This window comes from Erpetoichthys calabaricus, chromosome 10 (genome assembly GCF_900747795.2).
Source record: "Erpetoichthys calabaricus chromosome 10, fErpCal1.3, whole genome shotgun sequence".
NCBI classification, from domain to species: Eukaryota; Metazoa; Chordata; class Cladistia; order Polypteriformes; family Polypteridae; genus Erpetoichthys; species Erpetoichthys calabaricus.
In genome coordinates, this window is record NC_041403.2 from 160617654 (window position 1) to 160637430 (window position 19777).

Genomic DNA, 19777 nt, shown 5'->3' on the forward strand with positions numbered 1-19777 from the left:
TTGCAATCATTGTCATTCAGTTCACTTCCCTGAAGAAACAACTGGCAATACAAGTTATACATTTACACGTTGTTGTCAAAAGGGTCAAATTAGACTGCCTTCTTTACATTCATATACTGAATATCTACAGAAGCTTATAACTGACGATGTACACTGAAAGTTAAATCTTTATCAACTACATTAGATCCTACAATCGGTATCCACTATGAACATTAACGGTGGCACTGCACGTGACATCCGTCTTGAAAAAATGTTGTTTATGATGAATGTTCAATGACATGAAGTCACTTACTCAACACCATCATAAACTTCTACAAACATTTATGAATAATAATATTCGATTTGGAGGAAAGGTACTTTTATGAGGAGGAGATTTTAGACAGTGATTAGCTATTCTTCCAGATGCCATGCACTCAGCTATTGTTCAGTGCACCTTAAAATACGCAGACAATTGGCATTGCTTTCAAAAGATACAGTTAGTAAAAAAGATACGATGTCCAGAACCAGATCATAACAATTGCTTATTACAACTGAGAGATGGTACACTCACCAATACAGATGGACTTCAGCCACATATTATTACAATTCCTCAAGCCTTTATCTGCGACGACTTAGTTACAGAGACATTTGGAACAGCAATCTCATTAGACCAAATGCCTCCTTTTAACACAACGTACTATATTATGTCCAAAAAATATTAATGTGGAAACATAAATACCCACGTCATTCCATTACTTTCCTGGAGAGACACAACTCTTTCTAAGCTCTGACAAACTTGACCTCTGATCACAACAATAACCATTTTAAATGACCTTACAAGTTCTGAGCTGGAATTACCTTTTACACTTAAACGGCGTGTACAAAGAAATTTTCAAATAAACCTTTACACTGTGCCACACACTTTATTGTTTGATTTCTATTTGCATCATCTACACCGTCACACTATTCTATATCTCATTCATACATCACGCTCTTTGTCATTCCCAACACCATGGGGTTGGCGAGCGAAGCCCACCCCCACAGACCCTACAAGCAACGGACGGGACACACACAAAGAGGGGGATTCAAACAAGACACAGGAACACAAAAAGAAAGAAGACGCTCGCGGCAACAACAATCCTCACCCACCCCCCCCCCCCCCCACACACACACACATCCATAAGAAGTGACACCCAAAGCCACATATTCTAAAGTGAACGTCAACACCTTCACACTAGACAGCATAGGTGTCAGCATAGGTGGATCTCCTTACAATAAAGCACTATTAACCGTTCAACTGCAGAAAAGGAAACATATTAACAGTGACTGCGATCCTCCGGAGTGGCAGCAAATCTGTTAATAAATGGTCGTACATGTCACTCAATATTCAAAATACCGGGTCCCAATCACAGAGACATCAGTATCCACTATGAACATTCACAGTAGCAATGCCCGAGACATCCGTCTTGCAAAACTGATAATTATTGATGAATGTACAATGGCATCCAGTCACTTACTCAACACCATTGATAAACTTCTACAAACGTTGATGAATAATAATATTCCCTTTGGAGGAAAAGTTCTTTTATTAGGAGGAGATTTTAGACAATGCTTAGCTATTGTTCCACATGCCATGCGCTCTGCTATTGTTCAGTCCACCTTAAAATACGCAGACAATTGGCATTGCTTTAAAACAATACAGTTGGTACAAAACATGCGATGTCCAGATCCAGAATATAACAGTTGGCTAATACAACTGGGAAATGGTACACTCACAAATACAGATGGACTTCACCCAGATATTATTTCCATTCCACAATCCTTTATCTCAGACGACTTAGTAAAAGAGATATTTGGAACAGCAATCACATTAGACCAAATACCCCTGTTAACACAACGCACTATATTATGTCCAAAAAATATTAATGTTAATCACATTAATAACCAAGTCATTTCATTACTTCCTGAAGAGACACAGATCTTTCTAAGCTCAGACAAAGTTGACTCTGATGACGACAATGAACATATAAATTTCCCCTTAGAATATTTGAACACTATTAACCCTGCCGGATTACCACAACACGACCTTGCCCTTAAAAACGGAACAATAATCATGCTATTAAGAAACCTTAACACAAAACAGGGTTTATGCAATGGCACACGGTTAGTCGGTCAACACCATGACACGCAATGTTATTCAAGCGACAGTTCTTACAGGATCACATGCTAACAATACTGTTCTCATTCCTAGAATTGACCTTACAAGTTCTGAGCTAGAATTACCTTTTACATTGAAACGCCAACAGTTCCCCATTAAACCTGCATTTGCCATGACCATCAACAAATCACAAGGACAAACCATGGACAAGGTTGGCATCTACCTCTCTGAACCCGTTTTTGGACATGGACAACTTTATGTTGCCTTCTCACGTGTTCGCCATTCATCTGACGTTAAAGTTAAAATTATAAATAATCCATGCCAAGGAAGACTCATTCAAGGACAAGACACCATCTTTACTACTAATGTTGTATACAAAGAAATATTACAATAAAACATTAATATATGACAAACACTCTATTTGTTATTTCTATGGGCATCATCCAAAGCTGCACACTATTCTATATCTAATTCATACATCTGACTCTTTCTCATGTCCCAACGCCAGGGGTTGGCGAGTGAAGCGAGCAGGGGGCAGAGCCCCCTAGTTGGTTTATAATGGACGGACTGGCTCAATGTGGATTTCAGGAAACAGTCCTCAAACAGAAGGTGGCAGTGTTCCCCAAGGATGATCCCAATCAGGACACCCACAGAGTTGTATGGGGAATTGGAAGTGCAAGTCTGTTGGGGGTCTTGGGTATCACCAGAAGGTATGGGGGGGGGGGGGGTTCCATGTGAACCAACCAGCAACATGGGGACATGTTGATAAGAAGCCCACTGCCTCACATCAGGGACTGTGTGATCGGAAGGGAACGGGCAACAGTCTTGGAAGGTGGAAGAAATTATTGGAATTCTGAATTGTTTATTGATCTTTGCACGGGTTTTTTTAATTGAAATGGTGGGGTGGAGAAATAAATATCTTTTATTTAGAACCAGAATCACATTGGGCATTACTTTGTGTGACGTTTGGGGCTCTGTGGCACCCCCTTATGGTTACACCATGCATAGAGCCCATTCCGATTTGTTTTAATGTCCGCTTCATCTAATCATCTTAATGGGAAGAAAAAAAAGTACTTTCACAAATGAACACATAGGATTGTACACAGAACTTAAAATGGAAAGAAATAAATGGCAGTAAAAAGCCAAACTTACCCCTGAAGAGAAACAAAGTTCTGTCTATGTAATTACGACAGAAGTATGGAAAAGCATACATATACTGCTAACCTAATATACTATTGGCTAGATCATATGTACACAAGTGTACATTTTCCAAAAAGAAACCTATTTACTGTTTGTCCACAATGTGAAATGTATTTATGAAAATATTATATTCTCTGTAAATAAAAAAGCCACAAAAGTTCTACAGATTTCTAGTTAATTCAAGGCTTGCGTATAATTTTTACAGATATTTGACATTAGTATCTTTTTAAATTATGTTAAGCATAAATTCTCTGGCAATTTGCTTATATATATATATATATATATATATATATATATATATATATATATATATATATATATATATATATATATATATAAAAACAGAACAGCACCCCCCAAAGACAAAGTGTCTGAAATAATGTTACATCAGCAGTGACCTGCAGCTTTTATCTTGTGGGGTCTTATTGAAAGTAGAAAACCTATGTCCAAAAGTATATTAATCCATGAGAGTTTAAGACTTTCGTCTCATGTTGGCGGTACAGCGATAGAATTGAGGCCCACCACGAGGAGGGGCGTTTTAGCAAGCACGAATAGTTAACACAGACTGCTCAACCAATCAGAACACAGCGGGCCTGCCGTGCCACACAGAGCCAAGTTCAATCCCCAGCGGGGCGACCGCATTTTTCTTTTATAAAATGCAATAATACAATGTTTCCCACACTCGGTCCTGGGACCCCCCCTGTGGCTGCAGGTTTTTGTTCCAACCAGCTTCTGTTTTTAATTGGACTCCTGGGCTAATTAAGTGTTTGCTTTAAAAAAAATAAATAAAATGTACTAAGCAGTTATATGAGAATAATGTAATCTTTTTCTTTTTAACAATATTTTCATCTTGATTTTTATTCTATTTTTCCAGGTGTTCTAATTGTTTAATGAATCTATTATTTTCTAATTATTGGGGTCTAACATTAAAGTAGTTGCAGCCTGACATGATTCAGTGTTTGCCTGGCTGTCCTGCTCTGCCTCGTTTTTAATTGTCATTAAGTTACAAGGAAGGGAGCAAACTGCACAGAGAAAGGGTAAAATAATGAAAGCAACACAAGTGAGTTAAGCATTTAAATCTATAGCAAAAATCAAAATATTTCTAAATGACTTATAAATGTAAAAATCATGCTGCTGTGCTTTAACGTAGAATAAGAGAAAACAAATAGCAGCTAATTGAGATCAGTGTTATCAGGTGTTGTCACCGATTACGAATCTGGTTGAAAGCAAAAACCTGAAGCCACAGTGGGCCCCCAGGACCGACTGAGTACCCCTGGCTTAGTACTTTTTTTTTTTTTTAGCCAAACTTATTTTTCTAATTTCTATATTTGTTCCCCAAAACACCGAATCTGGGAAATAACAGTTCACTTACAGTAATTAGCCCAGGAGTCCAATTAAAAAACAGAAGCTGGTTTGGAACAAAAGCCTGCAGCCACAGGGGGTCCCCAGGAGCTGAGTTTTGGATTCCCTGCAATAACATTTTTTTTTTTCTTATTTAATCCAACATATTGATTAAATACTTGATGCAAGTACATCCATGAATAGTACACTTTGAGTTCTGGCAAACGACAATACAGTTACTTTTAAATGGCTATTGCTAATATAGGGCAATTCATGCATGATGTAACATTTGCATGCATTAACTGTCAATAGAAATGTAGCATTGTTACACTTGTTCAAAGTACAGGAATTCCTTCCTGTCCAATAATTTTTTTTATCATTAAATTGTTTACTGTGTAACATGCTTAAGATTGGGACAAAATCCCACCAGAGACACACATAAAACATTTTTTGAACCATAAAAATGGTTTTACTTTAATAACGAAAAAATGTATAACACAATAAAGTTAAACTAAATATTTTCTACACCACAAAACATAGGTACATAATTACAGAAGTACTAGGGGGCTCTGCCCCCTGCTCACCCGCCCCCGTGTTTGGTTTACCAATATACAATTTAAAGAGATTATTTTCATGGGAATTGTTACATATGCATTATTTTCACTTTTACTTTAAAACTTCTGTAAAAACAATACTTGTCCTTTAGTTCCAGCCCCAGGCGTGGTTACATCTCTTTCTCGCAGGATGTATAATGCTGCTCCTGTTGTGAAGGGGGGTTGGCTGAACGCACACTAAGGAGAAGCGGACGGATCATCTGCTGGCTTGTTGCTGCTGGCGAGCTGCATATTCTGCTTGTCGATCATTTCAAAGCCTGTACAGCAGCTGTCCTTATGCCACTTCACATTTCTGATTCTTGTGTTGTGAAGGGGGGGGGGGGGGGTATGGTTGGCTGAACGCATGTTAAGGAGAAGCGGTCGGATCATCTGCTTGTCACTTGTTTTTTTAACAGCTGGGAGCACATGTTGTCTGTCTGCCAAAACCATTCCAACTGCTTGGTTAGATGTCCGTGAACTTGTTTTAAATGTTGTCTCACTGCCTTGTCTCGTGTGATGTTAAAATGTCTCTCGCGTGACGTCAAATTGTCTTCCAAGAAGATCACGTCTCGTCTCCCTCCCAAGATTTTTTTTTTTTATAATAGACAGATTATTAAGCAGGAGTCAGAGTAACAGGTTCATAAAATTGGTGCAACACTTGTGAACTAGAAAACGATTGAACTGAATTGCCTCACTGCAGTCATTTACAAACATTTTGATTTCACGATGGCTGCAGTGCTCTGTGATTTACAGTCGTTTGCTCAAACACAATCCCATTAAATGTTAATGTTGATTATACAGTAGAGAGAGACTCAAGAGAACACAAACAGAAGCATAACAAAGAAAGTAAGCATCTTTTCACAGTTATTCAATGTTGGCTCTAGTTTTACACTATTTCTTTTTAATTTCCCCTCTTCCTCCTTTGTTTCATTAAAAGCTGATGATTGGAGTGCTTACCAAGTCATCCCCCTTCCCATCTCCTTATAAAGTTAGAAGACCTTGGCTGGGCAGTAAACGTACAGTAAGTGTCACAGCCAGAAGGAAATGCTCAAAACTTGTGGACTATGATTATGTTGCCATGGTTCAGAAGTCTTGTACAGACCCAAACAGCATTCGTCATCCTACAAGAGTCCATATTGAAAGATGCGTGAAGTAAACGTCCAAAATGAAGAACATATGCTCTTCTTTGAACACTAACCCAGAAAAACTAATAGAGATACAAAGATTGTGGTCCAGTTTGATTGAAGGTAGTCATACTGCCAGTGTGCCAGTTGTGCCTATTGTATATCCTCTGCTGTTGTCAACTCCCCTTTCACCTTCTCCTGTCACACAACTATCGCAAGATTCAATTGAAAGAATTGATCAGGGAATCAGAGAAACAGCAGCAGCAGAAGCAACAGCCCCAAACACACAATAAAAGAACAAAATCTTGTCTTTCATGTGGCCATCCTAAATCATGATATGAAAATGATGGGTCTTCGTCCCCATCCATTATTTCTATTGTTACACACAAACGTTTTTAAAATGTGGAAAAACTGGAGGTACTGACAGATGCCAAAATGGAATTTAAAGATTTTGCAGAAACACAGCTCTTTCAGCGGGAACCAGACACAACAAGGAAAAGAGTTGAAGAGAAAGAACAGCAGAAATGTAAAATGCCCATCATGTATCAATTTTGCCATTTGCAGCTCAAACAGCATCAACAGCCCCTCGTGTGCACGTGGGATTTCCAGGACAGCCTGGCAAACACAGTATTGATAAGGCTGTCTGTCAATGGCATCCTTCATTGGAGATGTCCAGCGTCTGGTCAAAAACAAACACCTTCCCACCAATTTTCATTGGTCCAGTGCGAGGATTTGCTGGTGATGACAGCAAAGGAAGAGATGGGGTGCTGGGTTTTTCTGAAACAAAGAGGAGAATTAATGTTCATAAACTTGCACAAATAGGTATAGTCAGTCTCTTATGGTCTATGTGATGAATACCTGTTTCTGGAACGGTTCCAGCATCTGTGCAAAGTGGCACTTCCCGTTTCATGTAAGTAACTGGAACAAGACAGATGACCCGGTGGAAGCTGGTGGCAAAGGAAGTGTCTGGACAGAAGACTGTTTTCTGTTTTCTTCCTGTGTTTATCCCAGTCAAGAAGAATAGAAGGCCGATATCCTGACTTAACTTGTTGTTTAAACTTTGAGTTGTGCAGTAAATATCAATATCATGACCAGTTTCAGATGAAATTTTTTACTAGGCATCGCATTTCATTATTAGTTTAAATTTTAGACTTTCAGTATTTGACCATCTGTTGCCAAGCAGACTTAAAATAATAAATATCCAAAGCTACAGACTATTATAGAGACAAGATGCCATTTCAATTGATCGAACATTAGGGGAAAAAAACAGGAACATCAAAACATTTTTTTCTCTGTTTTCCCAATCAAACGTAAATTAAATTATAATTTTTGAAAATTGAGACTATTTAACATTAAGTGTCCTGATAGATTTATTTATGTTAAATAAATAAATAAATAAATGAAAATCGTTTACTCGTCAACTAGACGCTGCAGGCGGATTAGCGAAAACTACACAACAGCGTCCCCAAAACGGAAAAGAGATCCCATCAGCAGCGGTTTAGCTCTACGCTGAAGAATCCGCACGGGGAGGCATTGGTTCGATACCTGGCCAGCGCATCCCACATTTTAAAACTGACATCCATGGGCGTCCCCAACATGCAAGGACGCCGCCTTGCCGACTGTGTAGTCCTGGTCATCTTAACCCTCACGTGCATGAAGAACAAATGCTGGAAACCAGTGTTGGACAACGTTGTTTCTTGCAGGCCGTAATTGCTGCAGAGTTGTGTTACAAACCAATTGCCAATGAAGCACTTACTGCACAAATAATATTTGTCTCCTTTATTTTTCTTGATTTTTAAACATATATTGACAGGAGAATACACATCTAATATTAGACATCATTCACATCTGCGTTTTGCAGATTCAATGTTTACACGATGGTACTTGTGGGCTACGGCAACAGAGTGTGTCCAATCCACATTGGAGTGCAAGGCGAGGTCCGGAGATGTAGGGGACGACTGTAGACGTCAGTTTTAAAATGTGGGCTGCACTGGCCGGGAATCAAACTCGGGTCTCACATCCGGAGGTTGCGGACTATTTAGCTAAAACTCCCTTAACCATTTCTCATTAATTCTCTATTAGCTGTAGTGCTAAACCAGTACCGATGCAAACTGTCCTGCTCCACTGACAGACTGAGAAGATCTTTCCTCCCCCAAACTGTGCGACTCTTCAATTCCACCCGGGGGGGTAAACGTTAACATTATATAAAGTTATTGTCTGTTTTTACCTGCATTATTATCAATCTTTAATATTGTTTTTTGTATCAGTAAGGTGCTGCTGGAGTATGTGAATTTCCCCTTGGGATTAATAAAGTATCTATCTATCTATCTATCTATCTATCTATTTATTTATTTTTTGCCACTTCTGTTTCGGGGTGTGCTGTTCTGTGGTTTTCACTGCTCTGTCTGCCTGCAGCGTCTCGGTCCATAAACAGGCTGCAGAGATTTTCGTTTCTTTGTGTAAATTGACACATTTAAAATATAGAATGTTATAATTCATGTTCAAACTCAGTCCTGAAACATACAGATAAGACTGTTACACCGATCTCTCTCTATGCATATAGTCCCTTTCATATGTATCTAACAGATACACCTAGATATCTAAATCTAGATAGATTTATATTAAAGGCACTATATAATCTATATATATATATATATATATATATAAAATTCTTCTCGCGTTTGAAACGGAAATGACGTATGACCACGCGATATGGAAATTACGTAAAAGTGGTAAACACAAACACGCTGATCTATCCCATACAAGTGCGCCCCGCGTCGCCCTCTCCCAGCCCTCCTCTCTGGACTCCAGCGCTGAGCCGTCCGCCGCCAGGCACGTTCTCACAGAGAAAACTGCCACATTGTAACTTTTTTTTAATTCGCAGTACTTGATAGTAGAAGAGATGAACAAAACAGCTTTGCATCTTTCTACTTTTTAACTGCGCCGAGCTGTGAACTATGTGAAGACAAGACCGCCTTTGGCGGCGAGGGGTCGTTAGAACAAAGTGGATGCTAGGAGGCGCGGAATATCGGGCTTTTCCTCCGGGTCAAGAGCATCGCAGTTTCGGGCAGCGTCCTCTCTTCTCGCACTGTTTGTCATAGTTCAAGTGCCCTGTCGGCTCCTGGGATAGTGGAAATCTTTGCGAAAAAGTGTAATTAGCGCTATCGAAGTGGGACTCTCTTGGTAAATTGCGGTGTACGGCTACTTACTGTCCCTTAAGATGAATTCGGGTCACTAAAACCCTGCAACATTCAAGGTTTCTTTTGTAATTAATTCTTTTAATAAGATGGAAGGTTTACATCTAAAAAGATGTACCGACCTCTTCATGTTAAGTATTGGACTTGGGAATTGTTTGGACCTTCTGCCCGTTAAGCACGGAAAGGCAGCGTCCACATTTCTCAGAATAATTTTTCTCTTAAATCACAGGCACATAGTGCAAGGTTGTCAAGCAGGTACTTTGCCTGAAACCACTACAGTAGTACTTAATGTATCTTTACTTTTTATATGTTAATGTTTGACTGTTTAATAATTTATACGCTTCTTATATCTTCATCAAATTCTTTTACCAAAAGGTTTTACTACTTAATTAATATTTCTATAATTTCTATGTTATTGTGACTGCTCTTTATTTGTTCAAAAATAACATTGGTAATTAAACTTATTTTATAAATACTACATTTTAGTTTTTTTTCCCCCCATACACTCCGTGAGCGAAGCCAGTGGGTAATCAGCTAGTAGACAGATAGATTTCCCCAGAGGGAATTTGGCTTTTTACATTAGCACAGTAAAGAACTACAGTATATATACATGAGAATGACTAAAGGGAAACAAAATTTCTGACTTAGCAGCTCCAGTAGCATTGAAGTGTTATGCAGGTGTATTGCCACTGGTTTAAGTTATACTGTATGCTGATTACAAGTTGACTTTGCAGTTATTATTGCAGCTGTACAACCTTCCGGCACGCTACTTTTTACTTTATTTGCAAGCCAAATTCTTGCCTACTGAGGACGGGAGGAGTCCACATAATTATATCCTGAGCAGGAGCCTGAAACACTTGCTCTCCCAATACAAGTTCCTACCCATGTTACATTAACATTGAACAAAATGGGGCACAAAATTTTGGGGAAATATAAATAAAATATACATAAGAATGCATCGATTTAAACTTATTACAGCTGCAGCAATTTCGAGACACTATTGGTTTACAGTATGTGCTTTTTTGGATTGGATGGTTGTAATATTTGTTCTTCATTCAAATGTGGACTACAGACGAAGCCTATCTAATCCACATATGAAGTGCAAGGCGAGGTCCGGAGATATAAGGGACAGCCATGAGCGTCAGTTTTAAAATGTGGGCTGCATTGGCCGGGAATCGAACCCGGGCCTCCCGCGTGGCAGGCGAGAATTCTACCACTGAACCACCAATGCGAGACGAAAACCCTAAACCACTACCGATGCAATATACTTTTTAACCACAGGCTGAATTGGGGCGCTATTCTCAATATACAGTAGTTTGTAACGCAGTGGCCGCAGTTATATTTTGTTAGCGGAATGAATATCACGATTTTACCCGCGTTGGATTCTGATCTGCTGCCCACTTATTTTTCAGTAGCTCCATGGTACTACTAGCCATTGATGTCGGTGCTTCACGGTTGACTTTTTACAGCACATGTGGCTAATTGGCTGTGGCTATCCAAACAGCACTGAGTGCGAGGCGGGGCGGGGTCCATACATGTTTGAGACGCTCATAGATCGAAATTTTAATATGTCGGCTGCACTGGCCGGGAATCAAACTCTGATATCACGTCCGGCCGTTGCGGACTCTTTAGCTAAAACTCTCTAATCCGTTTCTCATTCATTCTGTATGGTAGTGCTAAACCAGTACCGATGCAATCTATTTTTTGCCACTTCTGTTTCGGGGGGCGCTGTTCTGCCGGCCTGCAGCGTCTCGGTCCATAAAACAGGCTGGAGAGATTTTCGTTTCTTTGTGTAAATCGACATGTTTAAAATATAGAAGTTATAATTCATGTTCAAAGTTAATTCAGAAACACACAGATAATACTGTTAGATCGATCTCTCTCTCTATGCATATAGCTCCTTTCACATCTGTCTACCTACATAGAGGTAGATATCTAAATCTGGATAGATATAAATTAAAGGCACTATATGATAGATAAACTTCCCCAAGAAGGAATTTGGCTTTTTATATTAGCACAATAAAGAACTAAAGTATATATACAGCAGAATGACTAAAGGGAAAGGAACTTTCTGACTTAGCAGCTCCAGTAGCATTGAGGTGTTATGCAGGTATATTGCCGCTGGTTTAAGTTATACTGTATGCTGATTACAAGTTGACTTTGCAGTGATTACTGCAGCCGTGCAACTTTCCGGCACGCTGCTCTAACCTTTTTGGCGTCACGTAACCGAAAAAAAAAAAACAAAACAAAAAAAAAACGTTGCCTCGAACTTCGTTTTTTTTTTCCTTGGCATTTTGGAGAGTAAAAATAAATAAAATGTAACGGAGGCTCCTGCGCGCTTTCTGGAGAGTGCTCCTATTTCTAATTTTCCTCCAGCAAGCCAAATTCCAGCCTACTGAGGACCGGGGCAGTCCACATAATTGCGTCCAGAGCAGGAGCCTGAAACACTCGCTCTCCCAATAAAAGTTCCTACCCATGTTAAATAAACGAACAAAATGGGGCACAACAACTTTGGGGAAACAGTATATATAAATAAATGCATCAATTTAACCCTGTTACAGCTGCCGCAGTTGCAAGACACTATAGGTATGTATGCTTTGCAGATTGGACGGCAGTAATATCTGTTCTTCATTCAAGGGTGGGCTACGGCCGCAGAGTATCCAATCCGTATATGGTGTGCAAGGCGAGGTCCGGACATATAAGGGAAGGCAGTGGACGTCAGTTTTAAAATGTGATCTGCATTGGCCGGGAATCGAACCCGGGCCTCCCGCGTGGCAGGCGAGAATTCTACCACTGAACCACCAATGCGAGACAAATGCCCAAAACCACTACCGATGCAATATACTTTTTGACCACAGGCTGTATTGGGATGCTATTCTCAATAAAGTTTGTAACGCAGTGGCCGTAGTTATATTTTGATAGCTGAATGAACATCACGATTTTACCTGCGTTGGATTCTGATCCACGAATGTGTAATCTGCTGCCCACTTATTTTTCAGTAGCTCCATGGTACTACTATCCATTGATGTCGGTGCTTTCACGGTTTACTTCTTTCCGCAGTTACGGCGCAGTTATACGGCGGCAGTGGCTATACAAACAGCACTGAGTGCGATGCGGGATCCGTACATGTTACAGACGCTCATACATCGAAATTTTAATATGTCGGCTGCACTGGCCGGGAATTGAACTCGAATATCACGCCCGGTGGTTGCGGACTCTTTAGCTAAAACTCTCTAAACCGTTTCTCATTCATTCTCTATGGTAGTGCTAAACCAGTACCGATGCAATCAATTTTTTGCCACTTCCGTTTCGGGGGGCGCTGTTCTGCGGTTTTCGCTGCTCTGCCTGTCTGCAGCGTCTCGGTCCATAAACAGGCTGGAAAGATATTCGTTTCTTTGTGTAAATCGACACGTTTAAAATACATAATGTTATAATTCATGTTCAAACTCAATCCTGAAACATACAGATAATACTGTTAGATCGATCTGTCTCTCTCTATGCATATAGCTCCTGTCACAACTATCTATCGACATATAGCTATATATCTAAATCTGGAAAGATATAAATTAAAAGCACGATATGATAGAATAGATAAACTTCCCCAAGAAGGAATTTGGCTTTTTATATTAGCACAATAAAGAACTAAAGTATATATACAGCAGAATGACTAAAGGGAAAGGAAATTTCTGACTTAGCAGCTCCAGTAGCATTGAGGTGTTATGCAGGTATGTTGCCGCTGGTTTAAGTTATACTGTATGCTGATTACAAGTTGACTTTGCAGCCGTGCAACCTTCCGGAAAGCTGCTCTAACCTTTTTGGCGTCACGTAACCGAAAAAAAGTTGCCTCGAACTTCGTTTTTTTTTCCCTTGGCATTTTGGAGAGTAAAAAGAAATAAAATGTAACGGAGGCTCCTCCGCGCTTTCTGGAGTGAGTGCTCCTATTTCTAATTTTCCTCCAGCAAGCCAAATTCCTGCCTACTGAGGACGGGAGGAGTCCACATAATTGCCTCCTGAGCAGGAAACAATCACTCTCCCAATAAAAGTTCCAACCCATGTTAAATAAACATTGAACAAAATGGGGTACACAACAACTTTGGGGAAACAATATATATAAATAAATGCATAAATTTAACCCTGTTACAGCTACCGAAGCTGCAAGACACTACAGGTATGTATGCTTTGCAAATTGGACGGCTGTAATATTTGTTCTTCATTCAAGAGTGGGCTACAACCGCAAAGTATCCAATCCGTATATAGTGTGCAAGGCGAGGTCCGGACATAAGGGGGAAGGTTTTAAAAATGAGTTTTAAAATGAGGGCTGCATTGGCCGGGAATCGAACCCGGGCCTCCCGCGTGGCAGGCGAGAATTCTACCACTGAACCACCAATGCGAGACGAATTCCCAAAACCACTACCGATGCAATATATTTTCCACCACTTCTTCTTTGGGGGCGCTATTTTCCGGATTCTAATGTGCCTCTGGTATCCTATTCATAAACTTCGCAGCGATTATCAATTTACTTTACATAAATCACAAAGTGATCATTTATGTAATTGTAATCAGTTGATCACCGACTATTCAGTTGCCACTTAACATACGAAAAGACTGCATTCATCTCTGTTTCGCGAACTGATTGCTCAAAGCATTTGTTCCTGATGTAAATGAGGGCTATGGCGGCAGTGGCTATCCAAACAGTCAAGAGTGAAAAGCAAGGTCCCAACATTTATGAGATGGCGAGTGATCGCAGTTTTAAAACATTAATTGCATTGGCCGGGAATGGAACTCGCTTTCACTTCGATCTCTATCGCAGTGCTAAACCACTACCGACGTAATATATTTTTGGCCACTTCTTTTAGAGGGCGCTGTTCTGCGGCTTTCACACTCTCAGCCTGACATCAATGGAGCAGAGCTTCTATGGGGGGAAAATAAATAGGCTAAACCGTTTTTTGTTTTTTTTTTTTTAAACAACTAAGGTAAAAAAAATATTATATATATATGCAAATTAAAGAATTTTATACATAATTCTTTAATTCACACTCGAAAATACAGTACTGATACTGTTAATTTATTTAGTTTTTTGATATTGTTTATTAATCCCAGAGGAGAAATTGCCTTTTTCGATTTCGGGGGTCAGAAATCAGGTTAAGGGCCTTGCCCAAGAGCCCAATGGAGTAATATATCCACCTATCTATAAAAGTACCTTCCACATTTATCTATTATATAGTGCCTTCCCTGTTCTGTTTTTATAACCATGCATTATACAGTGTCATTCCTGCCCCCCCCCCCCATTTGTTTTTATACCCATCTATTACACAATGCCTTCCCTGTCCATCTATTATGCTGTGCCCTATCTGTCTATGTATCAATATAGTGCAGGAGTACACAATCATGATCCCAGTGGTCCAAAGTGGCTGCAGGTTTTCATTCCAACCTGTTGCATGATTAGAAGCTAAGCCTAACAGATAATTTGCACCTCATTATTAACGGATGGCTGGTTAAGGAAAACATGCAACGCTGAAAACCAAAATGCAGCATTTTAAAACTAAAATATGCTGTTAATGGTTCTGAATTGTAAAATCTGGAAAAAATGCATTTAGTAAAACGGGTTCAAATTATGAAAACTGGTTAAAGTGAAAAGCTGCAGCCACTGCACATCTCCAGGGCTGTAACCGAGTACCTCAGATATAGTGCCTTCCCTATCCAATGTATCACCTACTCCGTCTACCTATTATAAAGTGCATTCTACATCTATTATATAGTGCCTGCCCAGTTCTGTTATATAGTACCTTTCATATCTATCCATCCATTTTCCAACCCGCTGAATCCGAACACAGGGTCACGGGGGTCTGCTGGAGCCAATCCCAGCCAACACAGGGCACAAGGCAGGAAACAATCCCAGGCAGGGTGCCAACCCACCGCAGGACACACACAAACACACCCACACACCAAGCACACACTAGGGCCAATTTAGAATCGCCAATCCACCTGACCTGCATGTCTTTGGACTGTGGGAGGAAACCGGAGCGCCCGGAGGAAACCCACGCAGACACGGGGAGAACATGCAAACTCCACGCAGGGAGGACCCGGGAATCGAACCCGGGTCCCCAGGTCTCCCAACTGCGAGGCAGCAGCGCTACCCACTGCGCCACCGTGCCGCCCCCCTTTCATATCTATCAATCCTATATATAGTGCTTTCCTTGTGTATCTGGTTCTTAAAAAAAAAAGAACAATTAAAAGGACAATTATTCATATTAATTACAGTCTCAGTTTTTTAAAGTACTTTTGTGCCTAAATTACACATCCCAAAAACGAACAGCTCTAATTTTGCGTATGTAATAAAACAGCTTCAAATGACCAAATAATAGTATAAAGTAAAAGTAGTGTAACAGTATAATACTCCAAAATTTTTTAAATATATTATCTATATGAACAAAAACCTGTTTCACACCAATATCAACTAAATAAAATACACAAAAAATTAAGTTTTAAGACTTTCTGTATTTCTACAGTAAATAGACATTTTATGATGCCAGTCTTTAAAACAACTTGTTTACCAATAGACACAGAGAAACCTGATATTTTGTACAGTAGATTGGGGTTTATTTACTGCAGTTCACACATCTTCTGTTCTGGAATACGCTAAGTATTTACATACATTTGCATACTAGCTTCTTCCAGTGCTGGGGGGCAATGCCTTTCCTGACAGCTCTGGGCACACACATGCTGTACACCATTCACACAGGGACCAATCAACATAAATGACAACTTATTGGCATGCAAGTCGAAAACTGGCATACTGAGAAACAGTGGAGTGGAACAGTGACAATTGATCAAAGTTGGGCTAAGGGTTTTTTTTTTGGTTCCATACATGAAACAGCACGGTGCAATACAAATACATTTGATCGAACAGCAATTCACTATGAAAGTTTGCATGGTGTGATTTATTGACATTCAATCGAAAAAAAAAAAAAAAAAGGGTGGGGGGGGGGGATGCTTCCTTACATTAGGATCCAAGCACTAAGATGTTGAAAGTGGAACAGCACCTTTCACAAAATAATGAAGAAAGAACGTGCAGTAGACAGAAACCAGATATGGCAACTGAGCCCATAATGCTTGAATATATACTATACATAGACTGTTTTTTTTAATCCAAGGCCCCCAAAAATGTCAAACCACCAGGTCAGGGCCCCCTGCTAATATAAAGCTAATGCTATGAAGCAAGGCATTATCTTAGATTTTGGTTTCTGCTAACAGCAGGCCCACCTTTCAAAGCAAATGCTCAAGTATAGCAGTATGTGTCATCAAATAGTACATAATAGCTCCAGGCAGGGTACTCAACTTTTTCCCTTGGTGTAACACCTCCTGCTATTGAAATGTTTTAAATGTGCAAGTACTGAACTCGTACAAAGCACAACTAAAGGTGATATTTCTTTAATTTCCTCCTTTCTTCATATTACTTTTCAACATTTTTAACAAAGGATTACTGACAGATGGGGGGAAGAGACTGCACTTTTTTTATTATTCTATGTACTATATACACCAGATGATTTAATGAATTTTAAATGTAAAAACTGTATTTTCTTATTCATATATTTGATATGAAATGAAAAAAGCCTTTCAGCCCTTTACATTTACAAAAAGTATAAAGTTACATAAAATTCCAGGTCCAAAGGAAAAGAATATAAAACAAGTTACATACAACTTCTGATTAAAATAATTCGGACATGTGTGTCAGTAGGCTAAGCGCCCAAGGAACCAAGTTACCTGGACTATTCTAGAACATTTCAGTAATTATTCACCGCTCTGATGCTGATCTTTCTGATCATAACATACAGGGTAGGATTCAAAAGTAATGGGGCAAATTTATTGAGCAAATCGGTACAACTAATTAATAGTCTTCAAAATAAGCATCTTCTGCATCAATACACTTTTGTAGGCGGCTTTTCCATGACTCGAAGGCATCCACGTAGGCCTGTTCCGGGATGGCTGCAAGGGCTGCCTTGACATTTGCTTGGATGTCCTCGATCGAGTCGAAGCGTTTTCCTTTCAGCGCTGATTTTAAGCGCGGAAACAAGAAGAAGTCAGAAAGCGACAGGTCCGGACTGTAGGGAGGCTGGGGGACCACCGGAACGTTCACCCGGGCCAGGTAGGCGCTCACGATGAAGACGGTGTGGCTGGGCGCGTTATCGTGGTGAAGCTTCCAGCTGTCCTTGATGTCCCTTCGCTTGCGCGCGACACTTCTTTTCAGCCTTTTCAGGACTTCCAAGTAGTAAGCAGCATTCACGGTCTGTCCTTACGGGACAAACTCGTAGTGGATGATCCCCTTCACTCCGAAGAAGGCAATTAGCATGGTCTTCGTCTTCAACGTGTACCATTGCTCTAACGAACTTTCCATTCCACCGTGTAACACACTACCGCACAGGGGTTCCCATCAAGGCCGATCCTACCGCTCCAAAAGCTTGGAGTGGTAGGAGCTCCGTTGTGTTGTGAAGCCAACACCCACCGTCGCCGTCACTGGCAAGTGGGGCGCGCGGCGAGGTACGTTCGCGTCAGAACAAAATGAGGCTCATTACTTTTGAATCCTCCCCCTGTATGTCATTACAATAGCAATTGACGAGAAGAGATCATAATTTATTGCAGAATCACAATATCTGAGGGTTCCTCTAGAGTGCCTCTCTTTATTGCACGATTTGGCTCAAAAACTAATCAGCACATCGTCTCATAAACAGGCTTATGTTTCAAGTTTGGTATTTTTCCAGCCAGCTATTTTAGCTCTAGACCAGTGTTTCCCAACCTTGGCCCTGTGCCCCCCCACCCGTGCCTGCAGGTTTTTGTTCAAACCAGATTCCTAATCAGTATGTACAGCAGAGAAGTATGTAAGAGTTGTACAGGATATGCACGAGGGAAGTGTGACCGTGGGAAAGTCTGCAGTAGGATTGACAGATGCATTCAAGGTGGAGGTGGGATTACATCAGGGATCAGCTCTTGAGTCGTTTCTTATTTGCAATGGTGATGGACAGGTTGACAGACGAGATTAGACAGGAGTCTCCATGGACTATGATGTTTGCTGATGACATCGTGATCTGTAGCGATAGTAGGGAGCAGGTTGAGGAGACACTGGAGAAGTGGAGATATGTTCTAGAGAGGAGAGGAGTGAAGGTCAGTAGGAACAAGACAGAATACATGTGTGTAAATGAGAGGGAGGTCAGTGGAATGGTGAGGAGGAGAGGAGTAGAGCTGGCGAAGGTGGAGGAGTTTAAATACTTGGGATCAACAACACAGAGTAATGGGGATTGTGGAAGAGAAGTGAAAAAGAGGGTGCAGGCAGGGTGGAGAAGAGTGTCAGGAGCGATTTGTGACAGACGGGTATCAGCAAGAGTGAAAGGGAAGGTCTACAGGACAGTAGTGAGACCAGCTACATTATATGGGTTGGAGACGGTGGAGACTGACCAGAAAGCAGGAGACAGAGCTGGAGGTAGCAGAGTTAAAGATGCTGAGATTTGCAATGGGTGTGACGAGGATGGATAGGATTAGAAATGAGTATATTAGAGGGTCAGCTCAAGTTGGACGGTTGGGAGACAGTCAGAAAAGCAAGATTATGCTTGTTTGGACATGTGCAGAGAAGAGATGCTGAGTATATTGGGAGAAGGCATTTATAAGACATTTAGAAATTTCTGCTTGTGCTATAGATTTAAAATACTTAACTCTCTTTTGTTGATTTCATTCTATTTTGCCCTTTCTCTGTGCAGTTATTCCCCTTTGCGGTATCTTATTAATGATACATACATACATACATATATATATACAGTGTATCCAGAAAGTATTCACAGCGCATCACTTTTTGCACATTTTGTTATGTTACAGCCTTATTCCAAAATGGATTAAATTCATTTTTTCCTCAGAATTCTACACACAACACCCCATAATGACAACGTGAAAAAAGTTAGAGATTTTTGCAAATTTATTAAAAATAAAAAAATTGAGAAAGCACATGTACATAAGTATTCACAGCCTTTGCCATGAAGCTCAAAATTGAGCTCAGGTGCATCCTGTTTCCCCTGGTCATCCTTGAGATGTTTCTGCAGCTTCATTGGAGTCCACCTGTGGTAAATTCAGTTGATTGGACATGATTTGGAAAGGCACACACTTGTCTCTATAAGGTCCCACAGTTGATGTCAGAGTACA

General features: G+C 40.3%; 3 non-coding genes across 3 annotated transcripts; all 3 read right to left on the reverse strand.

Moving 5' to 3' along the window:
• Positions 1 to 10752: 10752 nt before the first annotated feature.
• trnag-gcc (transfer RNA glycine (anticodon GCC)) lies at positions 10753 to 10823 on the reverse strand. The gene has a single exon. It is a non-coding gene; the product is annotated as a tRNA-Gly (tRNA).
• Positions 10824 to 12329: 1506 nt separating this feature from the next.
• On the reverse strand, positions 12330 to 12400 carry trnag-gcc (transfer RNA glycine (anticodon GCC)). Its single transcript has one exon. It is a non-coding gene; the product is annotated as a tRNA-Gly (tRNA).
• A 1511-nt stretch (positions 12401 to 13911) lies between these two features.
• trnag-gcc (transfer RNA glycine (anticodon GCC)) lies at positions 13912 to 13982 on the reverse strand. The gene has a single exon. It is a non-coding gene; the product is annotated as a tRNA-Gly (tRNA).
• Positions 13983 to 19777: the final 5795 nt, after the last annotated feature.